Here is a 21,187-nt window from a genome sequence, read left to right on the forward strand (position 1 = left end):
ATATTAGTTTTATTATCTGCAAAATGGAGATGATCATATGTGCCCTAGAATGTGCGGGAAAAGTACCATAAAAAATGAAAAGTGATGTATGCATAAAGGATTGCTATTAAAATATCTTCCCCATTCCTATAATCCCAACAGATAATTTACCCTTATCTCAACTGTAAGACTAAATATTAATGATCAACAGAAGACTACACAAAAACACTGGCTCTGATACTAAGTATTTTTAAAGTTTAAATATACATTGCAGTTCAGTTCTGTCAAGGATCCCCAGACACAATGTACAGAATACATATTGTAAAGTTACACATACACACACACACACAAATAAAAGCTAATCACTAAGCATACAAAAACTTGTACATAAGTGTTTACAGAAGCATTATTCATAACAGTCAAAAAGTAAATCAATCCAAATGTCCATTTAATTGATGCATGGATAAACAGAATGTGGTAAAGCCACACAGTTGAATATTACTCAGCATTGAAAAGGAATGGGGCAGTGATCCCTGCCACATGTTGACATCGATGAACCTTGTAAACATTACGCTAAATGAAGAAAGCCAGTTACAAAAGACCATATATTATGTGATTCTATTTATAGGAAATGTCCAGAATAAGCAAAGGAACAGGGACAGAAAGTAGTGATAGCTTAGGGACTGAAGAGGGAGGGAGGGGGGCTTCTTTTGGGGAGGTTAGAAAAATTCAGATATGGTGGTGATGGTTGCACAACTCTGTCAGTATACCAAAAAACACTGAACTATATATACTTTGAGTGAGTGAACTGTATGATATGTAAAATATATTTTGATAAAGCTTTTAAAAAGCAAACAATTGTTAGTCATCATTACCCAAAGGAATTTCTCAAAAACTTCCTTATTTGCAAGATTTCCCTCAGCAAAAACTGTATGTATGTATTCATAAAAGTATATATACAATGTAATAAACTTGCACACACACAGACACATACACATTAATTTTTTTCTAACTAGGACTTTGAAAACCAGCTTCAGGACAGGTCCTTGCAGTTACAAGTCTTCATTAGGTGGTCAGGCCAATTTTAAATTATCTACTTTTTGGCATTTTCACTATTTCCCATGCGAGAGTACGTCGGAAGATAATAAGATCTCAGAGGACGTTTCTTTCTTCCGAGTCAGCTGAAATTGTCCTGACTTAATTTCAGTCCATTTCTCCTTATTATATTCCTTTTGACAGCCTAATTCCTTTCCCTCCTTGGTGGCAATATCCTCTACCTAAACCTGAGTACCCGTATACTCTGTCCTCTACCATAATCACACCTCAGCACAGCAGGTGTAAAATTACCTGGGTCTCCCAATAAGCCTAGACATCACGGGCTCTCAGAACAGGCATCTGAAATAATGTCTGCAAGGTTTTATTTGCTTAGTCTTGATCTAACTTTCATATACTGTTTAAAAACTTGTCACTTGTTAAAATGTTAACAACATAAATTTATGTATAATATGTATAACATATATGTAAATTACATATGTCTCTTTAATATATAATGTTTTATATATTATGAATCCAATGAACTTCTATCCAGTGAGCCTGGTTATTGCCCATTTTAGGGCCATTTGGCAATACTGAAATCTATATCCTAAGAATACATTAGGTTAAAAATAGCTTCTCTTCTAGCACCCTTTTCCCAGAGAAACGACATACTCAGAATAAATTCAGAGAAGTATTTTAGATGATGAAATTCACCATGAATTTAATGACAGAAAGTAAACAAGATTCATCAATGTTGTGTGCTAAATTTCAGGAGCAGTAAGATTATGTTCAGCAAAACTGATCTCCACATTTTATCTGCCTGACATAAAAAATTAAAAAAAACTTCTCAGGTTCATACAGATACATGAATCTATTAATAGTGTAACTAGAAAAGTATCATTAAATTGCTGTTGAAATACTTTTCATATTTCCCTACTTTGTCATCAGATGAACTTCTTAAAATGATCTCACTCCAGCTCACCTTTTAAATAATCCCTTGTGCACACTGGGAAAAAAAAGGTGATATTTGCAGATACGTATTATACAATATAGATGTTATTACAATATCTTAATTTATATTCTTTCCCTTAATATTTGTAAAGGAGTTTGGCATTATTGTTGTAATTTTACCAATAAGGAATCTGAGGGCTGCAGATACTAAGTAAGATAACTTGCTTAAGGCACCATACCTAGTATATGACATAACTTGAAGTTGGATCAAGTATTACTTCAAAGACTATCTATGTTCTTTCAAGCATACCAGTTATTGCCACAAAAGCATCCTGATTATTTAAGATCTAAACTCAAGAAACAAATATTAACAGTTTAATTTCTTCCAATAACTGTTGCAATCTATACTACACTGAATCAGCCTTCTCATTCAGTAAACCCCTCTTAATAGTATCTTGGCTCAAGCTCATAGCTTTTCAGCCACTCCAGAGTTCCTCTCGGCCACTCACCCAGTACACGTCAGGGCCTTGGTTGTAGCCACGAGGGTAGGGAGGGTGTGGATACAGGTCTGGGTTGGGATCTCACCTACGGACCTCCTTCTCTCCCTTTCACTAGGGCCAGCTTCTTCTTAGACATTGGGTGAGGAAGTTGGGGAGAAAAAAGCAAAGAAAAAAGCAAAGCTTTCCTTCCTAGACCTGGTCAGCTGTCGTGCTCCTTCAGTCAGTGGGAGCTGATTTTCTGGCTTGTGATGGCTGGCGCCCAAATGCTGGCGTCCTTCTGACCTGTATGGCACTGACTTCCCATTCAACCACTTTCACACCTGCTCAGCCAGTAACTCATGGTAACGGGGCACCCTCATGCAGGGCGCAGAACTCTTGTGTGCCAGCACCACCAGCTCGCTCCCAGAGACTTCTGGGGTACCCCGTGAGTGAATGGGAGCTAGCATATCCTCACTACACTGAACATTGAGTGTGTGGGTTGCTCCACCATTGCCATCTGTGCATCCGTTGACTGATGAAGAAGAAAACCACGCAGGGACCACAACTCTAGTCTCCTCATCTGATAGTCCTTGCCCATCTTTTTCAATCCTTCTCATAGGGTATCCCGTTCTGGCTTGGAAAAGGAAAAAACAGCTTTTCTTCAAGCACATTACATTCACTAAAATGTCATCTGTCCCAGTTTTCTCTCATTTTGATTTAGAGGAGAGGTAGTGATGAAAGGGCTGGCATCTCTCAAAAGCCCGGAGGGGTTGTGGTCTCCTCACTGCCCAGAAGCCCTCTAACTTTGGATATGAGGCCCTGAATACCTACTGTCCTCAGCTGTGGCCCGAGAGTCACTGAAGGACAACAAGGAAAAGCTCATCATACATTTAACTGCATTGGATGACAACACAAATTTTTCTGGCTTTAACTCATATTTTTGTAAAAATCACGCCAAGATAGCTCTCAAAATGTGCTAACATTCCTGTGTTAACACATTCGATGTTAAAACATTTGGGTCTTTTTGTCTACTTTAATGCTATAAAAAGTGATTATATTCAATACCTTGCAATAGCCTATAATAAAAAAGAATATGAAAAGGAATATATATATGTATAACTGAATCACTGTGCTGTACATCAGAAAGTAACACAACATTGTAAACAAGAAAAAATGATTCAGTTTCTCACATCAACCCATTAAATACAAAGACTAAATATATATAATTTCCATTTCAAAGTTGTAGCAAACGTGACATTCTACTTTTCTGCACACTACTTATTTCTTCATCCTAAATTGTTCTGGTCCAAGCTTAAGTCAAAAAAGTACAAGAATCCATGCCCACCATCCAAGCAGAAACAAGATTATGAGACTGTGAAGTGTGGAAACAGGAAATGATCTAAGTACCCTTATAGACTTCACCTAAGCAATACCCTTATTGCTCCAGCTCTCTGACAAAGCTATGATTCAGCAAAACAACAACAACAACAACAACAACAACAACAACAACAATAACAACAACAAAACCTAGTAGAGTTAGTGTTTCATTTATTTCAGGTTGAGGAAAGGAGATGACCTGAACCTTAGTGGTCTCGATGAGCACTGAGATTCTGACATACTAGCAAATGCCAAAGAGTCTAATTCAAGAGTCATCAATGTAAAATGGTAAGAGCTACCATTTATTCAGTACTTACAGTACATCGGGCATTATGCCAGGCTCTTCACAAGCCTTAGTTCATTTCACTTCAGTCTAGCCCAGTGAGGTGGACGTTAGTAGAGCCCTCATTTTACAAATGAGAAGATGGGGGTTAGAAACTAAGTAACCCAAGATTACAAAGATAGAAACTATCAGGGCCATGGTTCAGATTTATTCTTTAACATTATATAATGATATTCATTAATAATTTGACCATCTAGTAAACTGAGATCTGCAAGATTCACCCAGTGCTGACTGATGTCAGGACTGGCTACCAGGGCGTGTGGCATGAGGGTGTCTTGTGAGATCAAGCCCCACTGAGAAAGCAGGACAGAAAGAGTGTATTTCTGTGCCTCGTGCTTGCCTGTTTCCAATTCAACTCTCAGAAAAAAAAGAGGTGGGGAGAATCTGATATATAGAAATACTGAGGTTCTCCTGTAGGTCCTGTTTATTGCCAAACCCCAACCAGACACATTCTAGCCTCCAAGATCCTGGTGACTCATTTTCTGGGCTGAGGAACTGAGGTGGTGTATCACAGTGTCCTGGTAGGTCAGTGACACTAACATACGAGGACCCAGGAGTCCTGACTTTCAGAGACTGCGCTTCCCTGTGGGTCTGGCAGAACAGAGAGGCACTCCTTTCATCTCTGGTCCTCAGAGCAGGGCCTCTAAAGAGATTTTCTGAGAAAGCCTCGGTGCTTTCTGTCAGCCCAATTCTGAGAGCAGAGAGGAGACAAGGTCCCAGTGAAGTGGCCATCAGGAGACAGGGGACATACGAGAAACCAGGGCTAGGCCTGCCTTCAGCCAGCATCAGTCTGCCAGGACCAAGACTGAAGTACTTAAATAAAAGCAGAGTCATCGTCTTTTGGGATTTCTATTCAGCTCTGTCAGAACCCAATGCCTACATCCTTAACCACTTAAGTACATATATTACTCAATAAAAACATGGAAAATGTTTAACAGGGATTTGATTTATTCTATTAACGAAACAATAGATGTGATTTAGTGTTTTCAAATTGTTTATGTTTGTTCCAATGCAAAATGAGTGGGATGAGAAATACCATAGATTTAAATGTTAGCTGTGCTTAAAGCCTCAGCAACAATTAACTGTGCAACCAATGTGTGTATTTATTAATGATGTATTAATACATAATTATAGTACTGCATTATAGCTTTATTAATGCTCTATTTACTAATAATTATGAAGCAGAATTAATGATGTCATTAATGTTCTTTATCTTTCAACTCTCTAATATCCTTCTTCTAACCAAACAGAAAATTATACTTGCTTGGGTAAGTATTATCACTTGCAAGCAAATAAGAATTCGAAGAAAATCAAATCAAAATTGGTCCAATCCATCCTGAGCAATAAGACGTGACAACATGTTCAGGCGTGAACTTTTGCCTAAAGAAATAGTCCTGTGTTGTTTTCTCATTTCATCCAATTTTTAAAATGTTTTAATTAGGACTTGAATATTGAGAATCTATTATATAAGTAACATGTATGGCCATCACTCTGTATTTGGTTTATTCAAAAAAACTCAAGAGTCAGGAACTTCAACTTCAAAACTAGAACAATCCAATTTCAATTTCAATTTACTGGCATTTTTGGAGATGAGAGGATTGGTAGTACATTATTGTAAAAGTTAAATCTGATTAATATTTAACTGCATCTATATTCACAGGTATTAATTAGAAGTGCTTTCTATGAGTCTTAGCTACCACTGGAAAATCAGGAATAATTTTGCAATTAGCATATAATGCACCATAATTTTGAATAATCACTGACAGTGATCACTGAGTGGACCTTGTAAAAGTAGTAAACTTATTGACCCATGCACCAATTTATATGTAGACTGCATATGTTCATTATAATGATACTTTTGAGACAATTAAAAATAACATTCCTTCGCAGCCAAGTAGAAAGGAACATGTATTTCACAGGTGTTTGATTATGAATAAAATCCTTCTTTGCTGAGTATGTATTTATTTAAAGTAGTAACAAGAAATATATTATTTACCAGCTATATTATATAAAGTACAATCAAAACCACAATTCTTTTTCCATGTGTGTATTATTATATGCTTATTTTAAGATGCCTTTCAAATAAAGATATTTAACTTTAAAAAAATAAAACTTTTAGTAACTACTTTCAAATATGGGAGACTTGTGGATATACCTCATAAAACAGTAAGGCGCACCACAAAAACACACTGTGCGAGTGGTTTAATCAAACTTAAGTGATGGGTAGTTATTATCAGAAATTCCTACGCAATAAAATTAATGCACTGATAAACAGATTAAGTGCTATTAAGAGGAAAACTTTTAAATAATTATCATTTCCCATTTCTCTAAATGGCTTGTGATACAACTTGGACATATTAAACTGATTTGAAAATAATTAAAAAGTGGCCACTAGATTCAGGCTACACTTTATTTTGGAAGAAAACTGGCTGAGGAAAGTCCTTCTTAGACCTTATGTAAGAAAGGTCAGCATTTCAATTAACCGTAAGAACCACTTAAAAACCTCTCCCCAGATGAGTAGATGGGTTCAGTGAACACACAGACACATATATGCATATGTGTATGTTATATATTATACAAGACTTTGATTTCTTGTTTAGAGTATTTGTGTCCTAAATTTGATAGCATATGTGGAAATCAGAATGCAAAATAATACTTGCTGATCAGCTGTTTGTAGTTAAAGTGAAAATAGAACACTGAAAAGATGAAACTGCTTTATCAAAAGTCTAGTAATCTAAATTATATACTTTGTAATCCCCACATTAGAAGATAATAAAAATCTAATATGCGTATGATTTCTAGTGTAGTAGCAAAAGAAATGTGGCAAGTGTATAATCATGAGTATCTATTTTCATATATATTGGAATCTCAAAAGCCTTTTATATTTGTAAGCTCTACTTAAGTCTACTGTTATGTATACACAACAAAATGACAACATAATAGTAAAGTTTAGAAATAACTTAAACATCAGTACATTATTTTTTTCTATTGCCAAATTTCTGAAGTACCAATTATATACCTAGCATTTTTCACTCTGAGTTCTAAATACCAAATATCTCTTAGTCAGTCAACCAGACTTATTTTGATATGTAGTAATTTTACTTCATCAAGAAGAAGGAAAGAAAAAAGGACACATAATTTTGTGTTTTATTCAATTAATAAACATGATGTTTGACAATTTCAGGAATACACTGTAATTGTATTGGTTGTAAATCTTACATTTCCTTTTTGCTCATTCAGGGAAGAAAATCGATATGAAGGCCTTAAGAACTACACTAAAATTTTTGCTTATTGGCAAACTGAATCCACTCTATATTCATGTCCCTTAAACTGTCCCCTTAGGATCTAATTTACAAGCTTGGGATTCACTGAACACTGAGCACATTTTCTCTGAACCAAAAAATGTAATTAATAAGGAAAGTTTGTGAGTAATCTACACTTCTTAAAGGTTTAACACATACTACTAACTTCATTATAAATGGCACAGAAACTCTCAGAAGGAAAGCAGAAAATCAACAAGAACTTCCAACTAGTGATCAAAATACACCTCGAATTTGCAAAGAAATAAATGAGTTTGCCTAGAAAAGATCATATCAGCACTTTTATCCCGAAGATTATTTCACTCATTACATTACTATTCCCCTTTAGCTAAACAGTTAATTTTGAAGGCCTGTGTGTGACCCTACAAGAGTTCTTGAAGGCACGGATTTTTGTCTGCTGTGCGCTCCGTTTTATACCTAGTCCCCATGAAGGTGTCGAAACTTAAAGGTTCTCAGAAAATAACTGTTACTTGAATAAATGGGCAAATTTTGTCATGTATGTGTGTCTTTAGTATCAAAACTGGACGAAGAAGTGGAGGGTGGTGTTGGGTGCCTGTAATTCCTTTATTGAAGTGGAGGAAGCAAAGGAACAAGAGTATTCTTAGGAGACAAAAATATGCTACGGAGATAATCTGGAAAAGAAGTAGGGAGGCAGAATGAAATGGCTTTGCCAACACCACCCTGTCCCTTTAACTTTTCAGCTTGCTGGCATGATATGTATCTCCAAGGGCAAACAAAAGCCAAATGTGAATCAGTATCTGTGCAAGGGTCAGGGAGGGGCCACTTCCAAATCTTTACCATAGGAAAGGAGTCCTCAGTCGTGAGAAATTCCAAACTCCAAGGATATCCCTGCTGATTCCAGTTTGAGAAACACCAATTAAAGTTATAATAAAGATACTGCCTCCTAAAATTGATCAGTTTTACTTGGTAACCTCACAACACTACTGACCTATGTTAACTTTATGCTAATTACTAAGGTGTAAAAGCTTATTTGTTTGCTGTTTATTTTGTATTAAACTCAAACGCAGGCCTTCATTTTTATAGTTGTGAATCTGATGTTTTGGATTTGACACTTCATCCCAGCTTGGGATTCTCATACATGAGTCATGACACCAATACTCACCTCTTTTACAAAACTGAATAACAATATGCTCTGTATTTTAAGGGTATTAGATAATTTTCATCAGACCAGGGCAAGGACAAGGCCCTTTAAGAAGAACTAGGGCATCTCTCACTATGAGTACGACTATTCTCAAGCTAGTATTTTTGTCCCTAAATGGGACAGTCTTGAGCATACATGTCTATCTTTTTCAAGCAGCTTGCATAAGAAATAGAACAGCAGATCTCTAAGACTGAATCTTTTCAGCTCTTTCCAACCCAATCTGCAACTTTATTTTCCATACTTTAAGTATTTAGTGGGTAGATTATCAAATAATTTGGATCATTTTTGCCTGGGAAAAGACTGTTGTCATCATTAATGTGACTAATACAAACAACAGCAAAAATATTAGCAGGAATTTCAGCAGGTTTAGAAAAAATCCATTACCTACCTATAAAATAGTCTGCTGAAGATAATTTGAATTCAATCTTTATTCTAGGCAATTCCAGCTTTTAACTATAGATGCTTAATTCTTCTGATTAGTAAGAGTTTCTTAGGCATATCTCTCTAGATTTCATGCAAAACTCATAACATAGCCTACTTTTTATTTTCACAAAGTCTAACTGTAAGATAATGAAATTGCTTCCTTGCACGGGTTTTGAAAACCATATAGCTTTATGTTGCACTGTAATGCTTTAATGTTCCAAAGTACATTAACATCCTCTGTTTCATTTGATCCTCAGAATAATTCTGTGGGGTCGGTAGGGAAGTATTATTAACCTGATTTTATAAACCAATGCGGAGTGAAATGAAATATGCAGCATAACTAAGACTCAGCTCACTTTAATACAGGCAGGTCATTGATTTGCAGCCAGAGCATTACCTGAATTCTACATATCACAGAAATGAGATAGGTGGCTGTAACCCTCACAAAATTCATTTCAGATAATACTTCATTTATGTAATTACCTTTCTATATTCTGCCAAGGGTTGGAATTATTTTTTCTGATAAGTATTTCTTTAATTTTTTCCTACAATGGCATTATTGTCCCTTTACATTCCACCTCCAACCCAGTCCTGCTCCGGTTTCCCTGTCTGATTGAACATGTCGGCCTCTTTCTAGTCTTGTAATAAAAAAAAAAAAAAAAGGTTATTATAAGGATTTCTGGAAGCAAAGAATTTTATGCCTTTATTACACCCTGGAGGTACATTTTAAAATAGGGACTAGTCATAAATAAAGATCATATGTTATGGGTCAATGTGCTTTCTCAAGATCAACAAATGAATTCCATTCATATTGACATGACCCCTATGAAGTGTGAATATTATAGCTCCCTGCACCTAAAAGGATCTCAGCCAAAGAGTATTGGGGAGAAACATTTATAAATTAAAGTGTAGTAGGAAAGTACTTGAATTGAAATCAGAAGACCTGAATTTTGATCATTGTTCATCCTCTTACTAATCATGTCATTTATACTCTCTAGGCTTACTGTTCTATTCATGAAATATACCCAGTAAAAACCGCCTTCTGCATCTTTCGGAGTTTTAAAGATCATGTGTAAAATGCTTTGAACTGTAAAACAGTTTATAAAATATGAGATCATCATATTAATAATAATAGTAGTAGAGAATCAAGACAACCTGAAGTAAGGTATTATTATTATTAATAATTTAATTTACCAGGCAACTATTTTTGCCTGTTCTTCAGTTCAACAGTATGCATCCTATAGCTTGGTCAACCATAAGGCTTATGTAAAGCAAGTTCTCCAAAGAAAAAATTGGCAAGCACATAATTAGCATAGCTCCTCTGGTTCCCCGGTTAATATGGTTTAGGTGCTAAAAGCAAGTGCAACAAACAACTCTTTTTGGGGAACAAGAGTTATAGAAATAAGACAGTTTAAAGAAGTTACAATATCAGGTACATGAGACAGGAAATCTGTCCAAATTTATAATTTGAATCATTTAATCATATTAGGTAACTTTTCAGAGAATAAAACACCTATCAATAAATTACCAAAAATAGAAGTTAACTTCACAAACTAGTGTGGCTAAATTTCAGATTCAATTGGTTAAATATTTAAAGAAACTAAATATGCTTCTAAGTCCCCCAAAAATGGAGGGAGTAGAAGCAGAGAGAAGATGATGTCAGAAAGAAAATTAAGTATTTTACAACAAAATGAATTCATAAATTGTGTCTAGATTTTTACTGTTTTGATACTTACAAACATTATAGTATAATGTATTTATTCAGACTGGACTCTCTACTCTGAAATAGCAACATAGTATGGGAAGACTGGTCCAGTTTAAAAATGTGGATTTTAAAGGTACATGAGGAGGTTGTATTCACAGGTGTTAAGCCATAGATCTTAACTATTTACAAACTACAATTTGAAAACAGAACTAATTTCTTTGAGTCACTTTTTACTTTCATGAAACCAAATGAAGATAAAGATCCACATTTTAAAAAAAAATGCACAGAGACTAAGACATGCCAAAAGACATTTTCTTGTTTTTAGCTTTCTGTTTTCAAGCCATTAAAAATTAAAAAAAAAATCAGAGTGCTTTACTGAGCTCAGGAAGCCACAGCCTCCGGGAACAACAGAACTGCCACACTAATTTTCTGCATTTATTGTAGAGTGGAAAGTTCAACTCAGGTTTTAATGATCAATGGCACTGTGTTAACATAATTTCAAAAAGTGGCTTTCAGATTTGGGGGTTGCCAAACATGCACCTGCTGTTCTCAAAGCCAAAAATTTAAGTCCAGAATAAAGTGCAAGATCTAAATTACACAGAGCGGATTGTGAACTATCAGTATTATTTTTAGGAAGTAAAAATAATATCTATGGCAGAATTTATTTTATGTGTTGGCAGCCTCCAAAAGATGTAGCTAAAAAGAGCTTCTCAGTAATGTCTTGAGGGTCAAAAGCAACGACCTTGTCATGTTCCTGGCAATCCTGGTATAACACCTGGGTCAGATACTAGTGAAGATTAATATGGTAATTAGAAAGGGATCAAAAGTCGTATTGTAGCAAAACAGATATCGCATAACAAACAGGGCTTCATAATACTGTTGATATTCTCCATAATTTTTCTGCCAATTCTTGATTATGGGCACCACGGTAAATAAACTTTTCAGAACAATTTTTGATAATGGTAAGAATAGCAAAGATTGTTTAAAAAGTAGTAAATTTGTTCTCAATCACATCTTTAAAAATCACCTTTGAATAGGATGCTCAATGTGCATATCAGAACTAGGGGAAAATATTAAGCATGATCCCACACCATTTTTATGGCTGAATCAGTGCCCACTGAGTTAGCTGAGCAGCCAAGTGATTAGAAAAACAAAATTCAGAAAAAAAAAAAAAATCCCTAAAATCACAGGACCTTCATTTATCTGACTGGATCTATAACTCCCTGCTTTAAAACTCTTTACCTAGGTGTGTAATTATACAAAAACCTTTTATAAATAGGGGCTCAACTCTCAATTTGGATCATCTTTCAGAAATGCCTGAAGAGAAGGACAGAACTAATAATAATGGAGACCCAAAGAACATGTTCTCAGATAGCACAGAATACTGCCTGCTGTGGGGGTCTGTGCCGCACTGTTGTCACCAGAATGCCTGGTTGAAGGTCATGTTTACAACCCAGAGTCTCTCCAGAAAGCCACTTACAGTAAAGCTTTAGGATATTACCATAAGTCTCTTTGTAGTATAGCATCCCTTGCATACTTTACTTGTTAAAATCTTTTCGCTCCTTTCCTTTCAGTCTAAGTTACTGTTATTGAAAAACCAGACAAGATGCCTCCCAGTTAATGATTCATTCAGAAAACATTATGTGATGCCTACTCTGGGCTGTATTCTAGGGCACACAGTTAGTAAGACACTCCATACTACATTTAACCTTAGCTTACGTTATTTCTGATGGTTTCCTTTGTTTACTTTTGTGTGTTTGGCAAATTCCTTACTCACACATGCCTGATAGTACCTCTGCCTGAGGTGCCAAAGTAAAATTCAGGATTCTTTCCTTTATGCTACCACAGTAAGTGTCTGTGCTACTATTATTGTCTTTATTACATTATTCTAAAATTCTTTCTTTACCCTAATGTTCATAGCAGCATTATTTACAATGGCCAAGACATGGAAACAACCTAAATGCCCACTGACAGATGACTGGATAAAGAATTTGTAGTATGTTTATACAATGGAATACTATTCAGCCATAAAAAAACAACATAACACCATTTGCAGCAACATGGGTTCCTGGAGAATGTCATTCTAAGTGAAGTAAGCCAGAAAGAGAAAGAAAAATACCATATGATATCACTCATATGTGGAATCTTAAAAAAAAAAAAAAGAAGAAGAAGACAAATGAACTTAAATATAAAACAGAAACAGACTCACAGACATAGAATACAAACTTGTGGTTGCCAGAGGGGAGGAGGGTCGGAAGAGACAGACTAGGAGTTCAAGATTTGTAGATACTGACAGGTATATATAGAATAGATAAACAAGTTTATATTATATAGCACAGGGAAATATATTCAAGATCTTGTAAAAGCTCATGGTGAAAAAGAATATGAAAATGAAAACATGTATATTCATGTATTGTACTGTACACCAGAAATTAACACAGCATTGTAAACTGACTATAACTCAATAAAAAATTTTTAAAAAGTCTAAAATGCTATAAATAATAAACTATCAACTATAAAAAAAAGCATATGCAATATCTTAACCATATTTATATCCCAAGAAACTAACAAGGTTCCATGCACCTGAAGGTCCTCAATAAATGATTCATGAATGAAAGAGTTTCTACCTGCAGTGGTGGTGGTGAGGGGCAGGGGACTGGATGCCTATCAGCTCTAAACATCCTTTGTGAGAGATCTACCTGCTCCGGGTTTGAACCCCATCATCTCTATCAAATGTGATGATTCTCTCAGAACAGAATAATACACATCACATTACTCTAGAGACTAGATTACATTCTTCTTAGGTTCTTTCTTCTCTCAGATCCCAGATTCCTTCAGCATGCTTCATGCTCAACCACAACATTATGCCTCCTCCACTCCCAAAGTTTTGGGCATAAAGGCATTTGTTTATCTTAGAGACTGAGACAGAATCTAAACCTTCAGCAAGCCATAACTTATAAGTAGTATAATCCATTTACTTTCTAAAACTTACGGCATCTTTAGTTTTTGGTTAGAGGTTAGAATACAAGTGAGCTTCTAAGTGAACTGCCTTTTCAGGTCCTGAAACTTATCAGGGATCTGAAAACATCAATTTTGTATCTGGTGACATTTCAGATGATATTAATTTAAAAGCCTAGAGTTCGAGATTTGTAGATAATAACAGGTATATACAGAATAGATAAACAAGTTTATACTGTATAGCACAGGGAAATATATTGAAGATCTTGTAGTAGTTCACAGTGAAAAAGAATATGAAAATGAATATATGCATACTTATGTATGACTGAAAAATTGTGCTGTACACCAGAAACTGACACAAAATTGTAAACTGACTATAACTCAATTTAAAAAAAGCCTAGAGATTCCTGTTTCCTATATGCAAAACAAAGTAGGCAAGGGTACCCTTTCCAAAAATATTCAATTTTCTTCCATGTTTTTAAAATAGCTTTAAAGAAGGACATACTGACAGCCTTCCACTTTTTTCTTCTCCTTTGCCAATGAATCTAGGTATCAGCTTCATTGTGATGTTCCAAATACACTAAACTCCAGCGGCTACAGGTTTTATTTCTCTTGAGTGAATAGTTACGTTTCAAAGATTCATTTGGATTTTACATTAGGGTGACCTGCTTTCATTATATTCAAACAGGCTTAGATCCATCTCTCATTCAGGCATAGCAGAAGACAAATAGCTACATCTACCTCTCCAGCCATCTAAATAACTCTAGACTACCCTGAAGAGGAAAATTTGTTTTGTGACTACACTATTATCTGTATGTTATCCACATAATTTTCACTATTTCAAATATTACGTTCCTATGTATCAATTTGGGGGGAGAATAACATTCTGATGAGTACACCAGACTATTTCTCTGGATTTGGAAATAAGAACTCTTAGATAGTCAGAAAATGGGCATTTAACCAAAAATAATTTGTCATCAAGCCTAGTTGATGAAAAAGCCCTGTGAGTTTAGGTACACACGAACTCCTTACTCTCAACAACCAAATCAAGTGTAAAATAAACGACGATTGAGATCCCTGTAACCTTAGTGTATGGAAAATGGAAAAATGAGGTTATACAAAAAATTTGCAAATCTCTTACGCTATTATCTTACTTAAAAGATATATCTCTCAGTCCTACTGGCCAGAAAATAGATAGTGAAGAGACCACTTATTAAAGAGTATTTTCTTACAGATAGGCTTATAGTGAATTATGAGTCACAGTAACAGAAAGCATAATCAGCTTTCCCCACTCCCCAGCCATGGTTCCCTGAGGTTCACCGTTACAACAGAGTGAAAGCTGAAGTGGGGAAACACTTCACTCCTGCAAAGGAAAGAAATTAATACTCCCAGTTGTGTAAGCCTAAAGGACTTCCCTGAATTCACTGACTTAGTGTGACCTGTCAAGGCAAAGACAGACTGTACATAACAACCAAGAAGCCAAGAGAAGACGACCACTGTGACTGCGTAGACAATCATGCAAACCTTGTTAAAGGAGATGGTCACAAAGATGCAGCACACCTCAAACTACAGTTGCTTCGTCTTGTCCAGATAATTGATAATTGCACTAGAACATTTCATACGACTTGAACCAAGGTTTCTCACATTTCAGATGCCAGGTTAGTATAATTCCCTCACCACACAAAGCACAACAGAAATCCTTGAAGTTCAACAAAATATATCCAATTTCAACATTTTTTCAGTTCTCAATATAGCTGTACAGGATGTTTGGTAAAAATCATTTCCAATGGACCATTATCAATTCCGTATCTTTCTGTGAATCTCAAAATACATTAGCTAGACAGTCATCTTATTTTAGCTTTAGAATGTATATCAGGTGTGTTTTTTTTTTTTTTCCAGACACAGCAATTAAAGGATTATAAAATAGCTCATGGAAAGCTCCAAAGAATTGATCCTCAGGGAGCAAATCTTGCAACACCAAACAACCCCAGTTTCTCTTTGGTGTCTCTACTGACAAACGTTATTGCTAGTTAAGTGAGATAACCAGAAGACATGCACACAAACCCTCACATGTAAGTAACGTGCTACGGAACTAATATTTACTGAGAGGCTGGTTGCTAGAATTTTCTTACTAATTTGAAATTACCACATGACACACAGAGCTTCCTTGAAGATGGTACTCTGCCCATTTTGTATTGGATACATGTATTTTATTATGTAGTTAGGTATGTTGAGGGTTCTCCCCAGTCTTACCCAGTTATTTTATTTTAGAGTCTAATGGGCTTTGTATCTTGAAGCCAAACAACCTGTTAGAAACAAGCAGCAGAGAATAGAAGCCCTTTTACCTGCTTGCTGCCTAACAATTCAAAACATACTGAAATCTGAGATTATTAGACAAGGTTTTGGGATAAAGAAATAAAATAAAAACTGACTTGTCAAATGGGACGCCCTGCTGCTCAGTACCATGTGTTACCATAGTAAGATGCATCTGCTCTGCTATTAAATATGTTAGCGAATATGATATATAGACAGTCGTGGCATTATCAAATATTCTTAGTGCCTATTAAACTCCACAATTACATATTTTAATTTTACCTTTCATTAGTAAAACTCAAGGCGGTAGCACCTTGGAAAGAACTTTAAAAGTTCAGAGAAAAACTATCATTTTTGTTCTATTTCACACATTTAAATTATATTCATGTGTTACAAATAAAAAAAAACTGGCAAGCTAACAGAAATGTTCTGAAATTTTAAATGTGGTTCTATCAGCTATGATTTACTCACAATGGATGTAATAAGACTATAGTGGAAAAAAACAATCACATATAGAATTTGAAAAACTTCAATAGCTACGTCATTTTTCCCCCCTTCTGAACATCTTACTTCCTTTCAATTTAATCTTAGCCATCATCAAATGCCACACAACATATGAGCTAGTCCCTGATGGAATCTGCACTCTGAGCTGGAGAACTTCGTCGCTTAAATGGGCTATTGAGAGCTGAGACATCTATGCCTTCCTAAATGCTTAATAGCAGAACACATCTGTTGTTACTCTGTTTGCTATATTAAGATTAACCACAATAATGCTGACAATATTAATACATTTAAAAGCCTGTCACGTTCCACTGCTGTTGCACAATTCCTGGGGATTGCATGATCAAAATAAGAAGTGACTAGGGGCAAACAAAATTAAGAATTATAAAATGTGTAGAAGGTGAAAAATACAAGGCAGACTCCAAAACGAGTACTGCCTCCCACTAGGACTTTAACCTCTCGCCTGCCTGGCTCATCCCAGAAAACTCTGTAGCTGCTCCTTTCCTAAAAACAGCCACAGCATGCCTGAACTTGTCACCTACCTTCCTCAGCAGACTGCTATTCTGCGAATGCTGCAAGAATATGAGAAAAATGGTGACCGAAGCTAACCCCGGTTTGGGATCACCTCCAAACCAGTGTAATTATTAAAATGTAAACACATTCAAATCAAATAGGCCAGAGAGGAAAATCATTCTATGGAGCACAATGTCTTAAGAAATAATAAGGCCAGTTTGTCTTTATATTAAAGCACCCCAGACTGTGATATCTTTACATACTTGTTGGTGGAAGGGTTCAACAGTACAATCTCCTTGAAGGACAACTTTGCAATAAACGCAGTGGTTCTGACTGTAGGAATTTATCTTCCTGAAAAAATGTGTTCATATATATAAAACATTATTTTTAAAAGATTAAAAATTTTATTAGTTTGTAATACTAAAAATTCTGAAACAATTAAATAAAATATCCACCATTAGGGAATGGTGTGCCAAATTACAGTATATATGTGCAATAGGATCTTATAAAGTAAATGTGAGTATGTGCTCTAAAGTTGAAAGATGTCCAAAATATGTTAAATAAGACAAGCAAGTCGCAGAATAGTATGTATCATATGAAAACATTTTGTCTTTTTAAAGAATGTTCAAGTGTGTCAGTATATACAACTATTTACACATACCCAAAAAAGAAAAGATACGTATATTTATGCACATAAAATGAATGACTAGAATTTTAGATGCTGCAGAAAAAGTGTTGGTAATATCAGTTTTTAACTGTCTATTCTCATTATTGTATTTAAATTTTTCAATAAGTACTTTTATTATCTAAGAAAATAAAATTTATTAAAAATATGGTCTTTTTCTGGAAAGTAAATAGGTAGGACAGTAGATAAAATTCGACTTCCTCTGAAGAGCCTGTCATAAAATATTATGGCCTTGCAGACCCAATTCTATGCGTCACTAATCTATCGAATCCAGTTTATGTCTAGACATTTAGAATAATCCAAAAAAAAACTACATTAAAAAAAGAGCAGTTAAATAATAGAAATACTGTTTACTGAAGAGAAAGTTCACTGGAAAGCTAGTTAATTATGAAGCTGATGGTTGCAGTATGTTTCTCGCATAATAATGAACAACACCTATGTTGCAATTTTAAATACCAAAATGCACCTTCAGCCACTTCATTTATCCAGCACCCTTCACAATAGCCAAGTATAAATAACCAATTAACACCACTGTTCGTGAACTAGGCATTGGTGGAGGAGCTAGAGTTCTTTCTGCATGTGAAATTTCTCTGTGATGCCTGTCTCTTAAAGATCAAATGAACTCAGCTCTGAAACCTACACGGAAGGCTGTCTGACCTTACTTCACATGTAACTGCTAAAATTATAACCCCATTTCTCTGCTGATGCCCTGTGGGATCGGAGCCCCCAACGCCTTGCTTTTACTGCTTATTAACCATAATGAACAGGATGACATACTTTTCCTTTGAACACTTCTGTCGGGAAGATGTCCAATCAGCAAGAGATACAAGCAATAGGCAAATTCCCTTTCTCCCCCATCATTTACATGTTCAGATACACAGAGACTCCACTCTGCCTTTGGTTTAAAAAAAAAAAAAAAGTAGGTCAAGCTGTCTAGGCTTTCACGCACTAGCTTCAGAACCTGTGGAAAGGCTGAAAGCTTTTGCGCCAGCCAGTTTCCAGAGCACTGCAGGCTATTTTTATATCCATCCACACGTAAGGCTGATACTCTCCTGACAGTCTTAGTCTAGTCCCACCCTGAGGCGCAACTCAAAAACTAACAGTGATACCCATAACTCTACCCATTAAAGGAATTTTAATACAAACATCACACGCTGTGCCATGGCACTCTATTGTTATTTAGTGCCTCTGTGTTGAGGGACACAGAAGTTCTGGCTTGTGCCCACGAGGAAGGAGTCTCACTAGCGCAACGCACAGTAAAGACTCGCAGACTTAGGACTGGTAATCTGGACTGTGTGGTCATTTGAAGAAGCAGCTGGGCCAGCCTGACATTCTTCTTTGCACAAAAGAAAAAGGGAGCTCTGAAGTTAGACAGAACTGGTTCCAAATCAGGCACAGTTACTCATTAGCTAAGTGATTTAGGTCAATTATTCAAAAATGCAGTTTGCTCATCTGTAAAATTAAGATAATGATTCATACCTCAATAGGTTATTGTGAATATTAGATGAAATATGATTTTTATGCAAAGTGTTTAGTGTTTGGTCCATAGTAAGCACTCAATACATGCTAAATAGAATTGTTTAGTTATTCTTACTAAGCCAATGAATAGAGTAAGCCTGCTTTTAGAGGAGGAGTTTAACCCTACTTAATATAATCTGCTGTTAGAATTTCAAACATTTAATATATATTAATTTAAAGTATTTTTTAAGGGGGCAGGGTATAGCTCAGTGGTAGAACACATGCTTAGGATACACAAGGTCCTGGGATCAATCCCCAGTATCTCCTCTAAATATAAATAAGTAAACCTAACTACCTCCCCGCCTCAAAAAATAAAATGAGTATTTTTTAAAAAAACATTTTCATAAATGGAAAATCAATTTCACCTCCATCATTTAAGCAAATGTCAGAGATTGGCCCAGTAGGATTAAAAAAAAAAAAAAAAGAGGACAAATTGCCAGGGTAGTAGGGGTTAATTACCTTCTACAACCCTAATCAATTAGGATTGACTACCAGAGATTTTTTTGTTTCTTTCTTTCTTCAATTGGATTAAACTCTTCTCAAGTCAGAACGCAGGGAAATATATCACTGATTTTTTATATAAATATTCAAAACAGTACAGACAGCAGAGAAGAAGCATACTAAATCTCAGAGAACTGACCACCTATTTGGAATATCTGAACCTGGGAGTGGCACTGGCCAATGGTCTAACATGAGCAAAGTCTTCCTTCCCTGAGAAAATACCATGTGGATAATGAGTCCATCTCATGATAGGTCCCAGCACTCGGCCTCCGTAGAGGAGCCCAGGAGAGTGTCACATGTTTTCACCATTACCCTTTGGGAGTCTACCTCATCCTGGGCTCCAAGGAGAGCGTGCCTCATGTGAGTTCTTGCACCACAGTGGAAATTTACCAACAAGAAGGGAAGGGAGGCCATGAGCCAAAAAGAAGCCTCCATTCACTCACACATACATTCTTTCATCAGTAAACATTATTAATATGTAGCATTAAATACATTATGTTTTAGTGTCTGAAAATACAGATATAAAGATACATAGTACATGGTCACTGACCTTGATGGGTTCACAATTGAATGGACTGAGAGGACACAGAATAACTGTCTGTGGTAATTGATGGAACAGAATTAAGAACAAAGTGCTATGACATTACCAAAAGGACATGATCAGTTTTTCTCTAAGGGGAACAAGGAAGGCTTCACAAATACATGAAATATATGATCCAGACCTTGAAGATGAATAAAAGTCACTAGACTAGGAAGGAGAGGTGGGCAAGCAAGAGTGAGAAGAAGGAGGAACATTTCAAAGAGAGAAACGGGCACTTGGGAGGTCTCTCTTTGCTGACTGTCTTTTCAGGGTTGATACAATTTTTATTTTGAAAATTGTGTTTCTCTGCCTTAAAATTATATACGCCTCAAATTTACAAATCACACTAATCAATCAAGTCATACAAAGGCTAGCTCGCTAACTACAAAATGTTTGCAGCAACTAGTCAACCAGGTAATTTTCTAGTTGTTTATTTAACTAGAGAAAATAGTTTATGTAGCTGATACCTGGCGTGCTCAGTAACTCACGTGATGTGTGGTATGCTGGGGTTGTTTGACTTTACAAAACTACATGAAGTAAACCAAGGACAGTCTCTAACTAAGTGTAACCTGATGAGGGACTGCCTCCTGTACTCTTACCTGCACCACACATGTAAGGCCCAGAGGTTGAGCACGTGGACTTCGGGGTCAGACTGTCTCAATTTAAATCCTGGTTTTGCTTAGAGGCTGTGTGATCTGTGCCTCCTTTCCTCATTAACTAAATTAGAATAATGTTTTTTACTCATAGGATTTTTATAAACATTAGATGGGGTAACATATGTAAAGTTAGGATAGTTAGGAGCTTACTGGTTGCTTTCATAAATGCACACTTAAAAGACCTCTTC

General features: G+C 35.8%; 1 protein-coding gene across 32 annotated transcripts in view; it reads right to left on the reverse strand.

Annotated features, from left to right (window-relative positions):
- The window catches only part of NRXN1 (neurexin 1), a 1,021,444-nt gene that overhangs the window by 261,508 nt on the left and 738,749 nt on the right, over positions 1-21,187 (reverse strand). The window lies entirely within an intron of this gene.

The sequence above is a fragment of the Camelus ferus genome, chromosome 15, assembly GCF_009834535.1.
Source record: "Camelus ferus isolate YT-003-E chromosome 15, BCGSAC_Cfer_1.0, whole genome shotgun sequence".
Classification (NCBI taxonomy): domain Eukaryota; kingdom Metazoa; phylum Chordata; class Mammalia; order Artiodactyla; family Camelidae; genus Camelus; species Camelus ferus.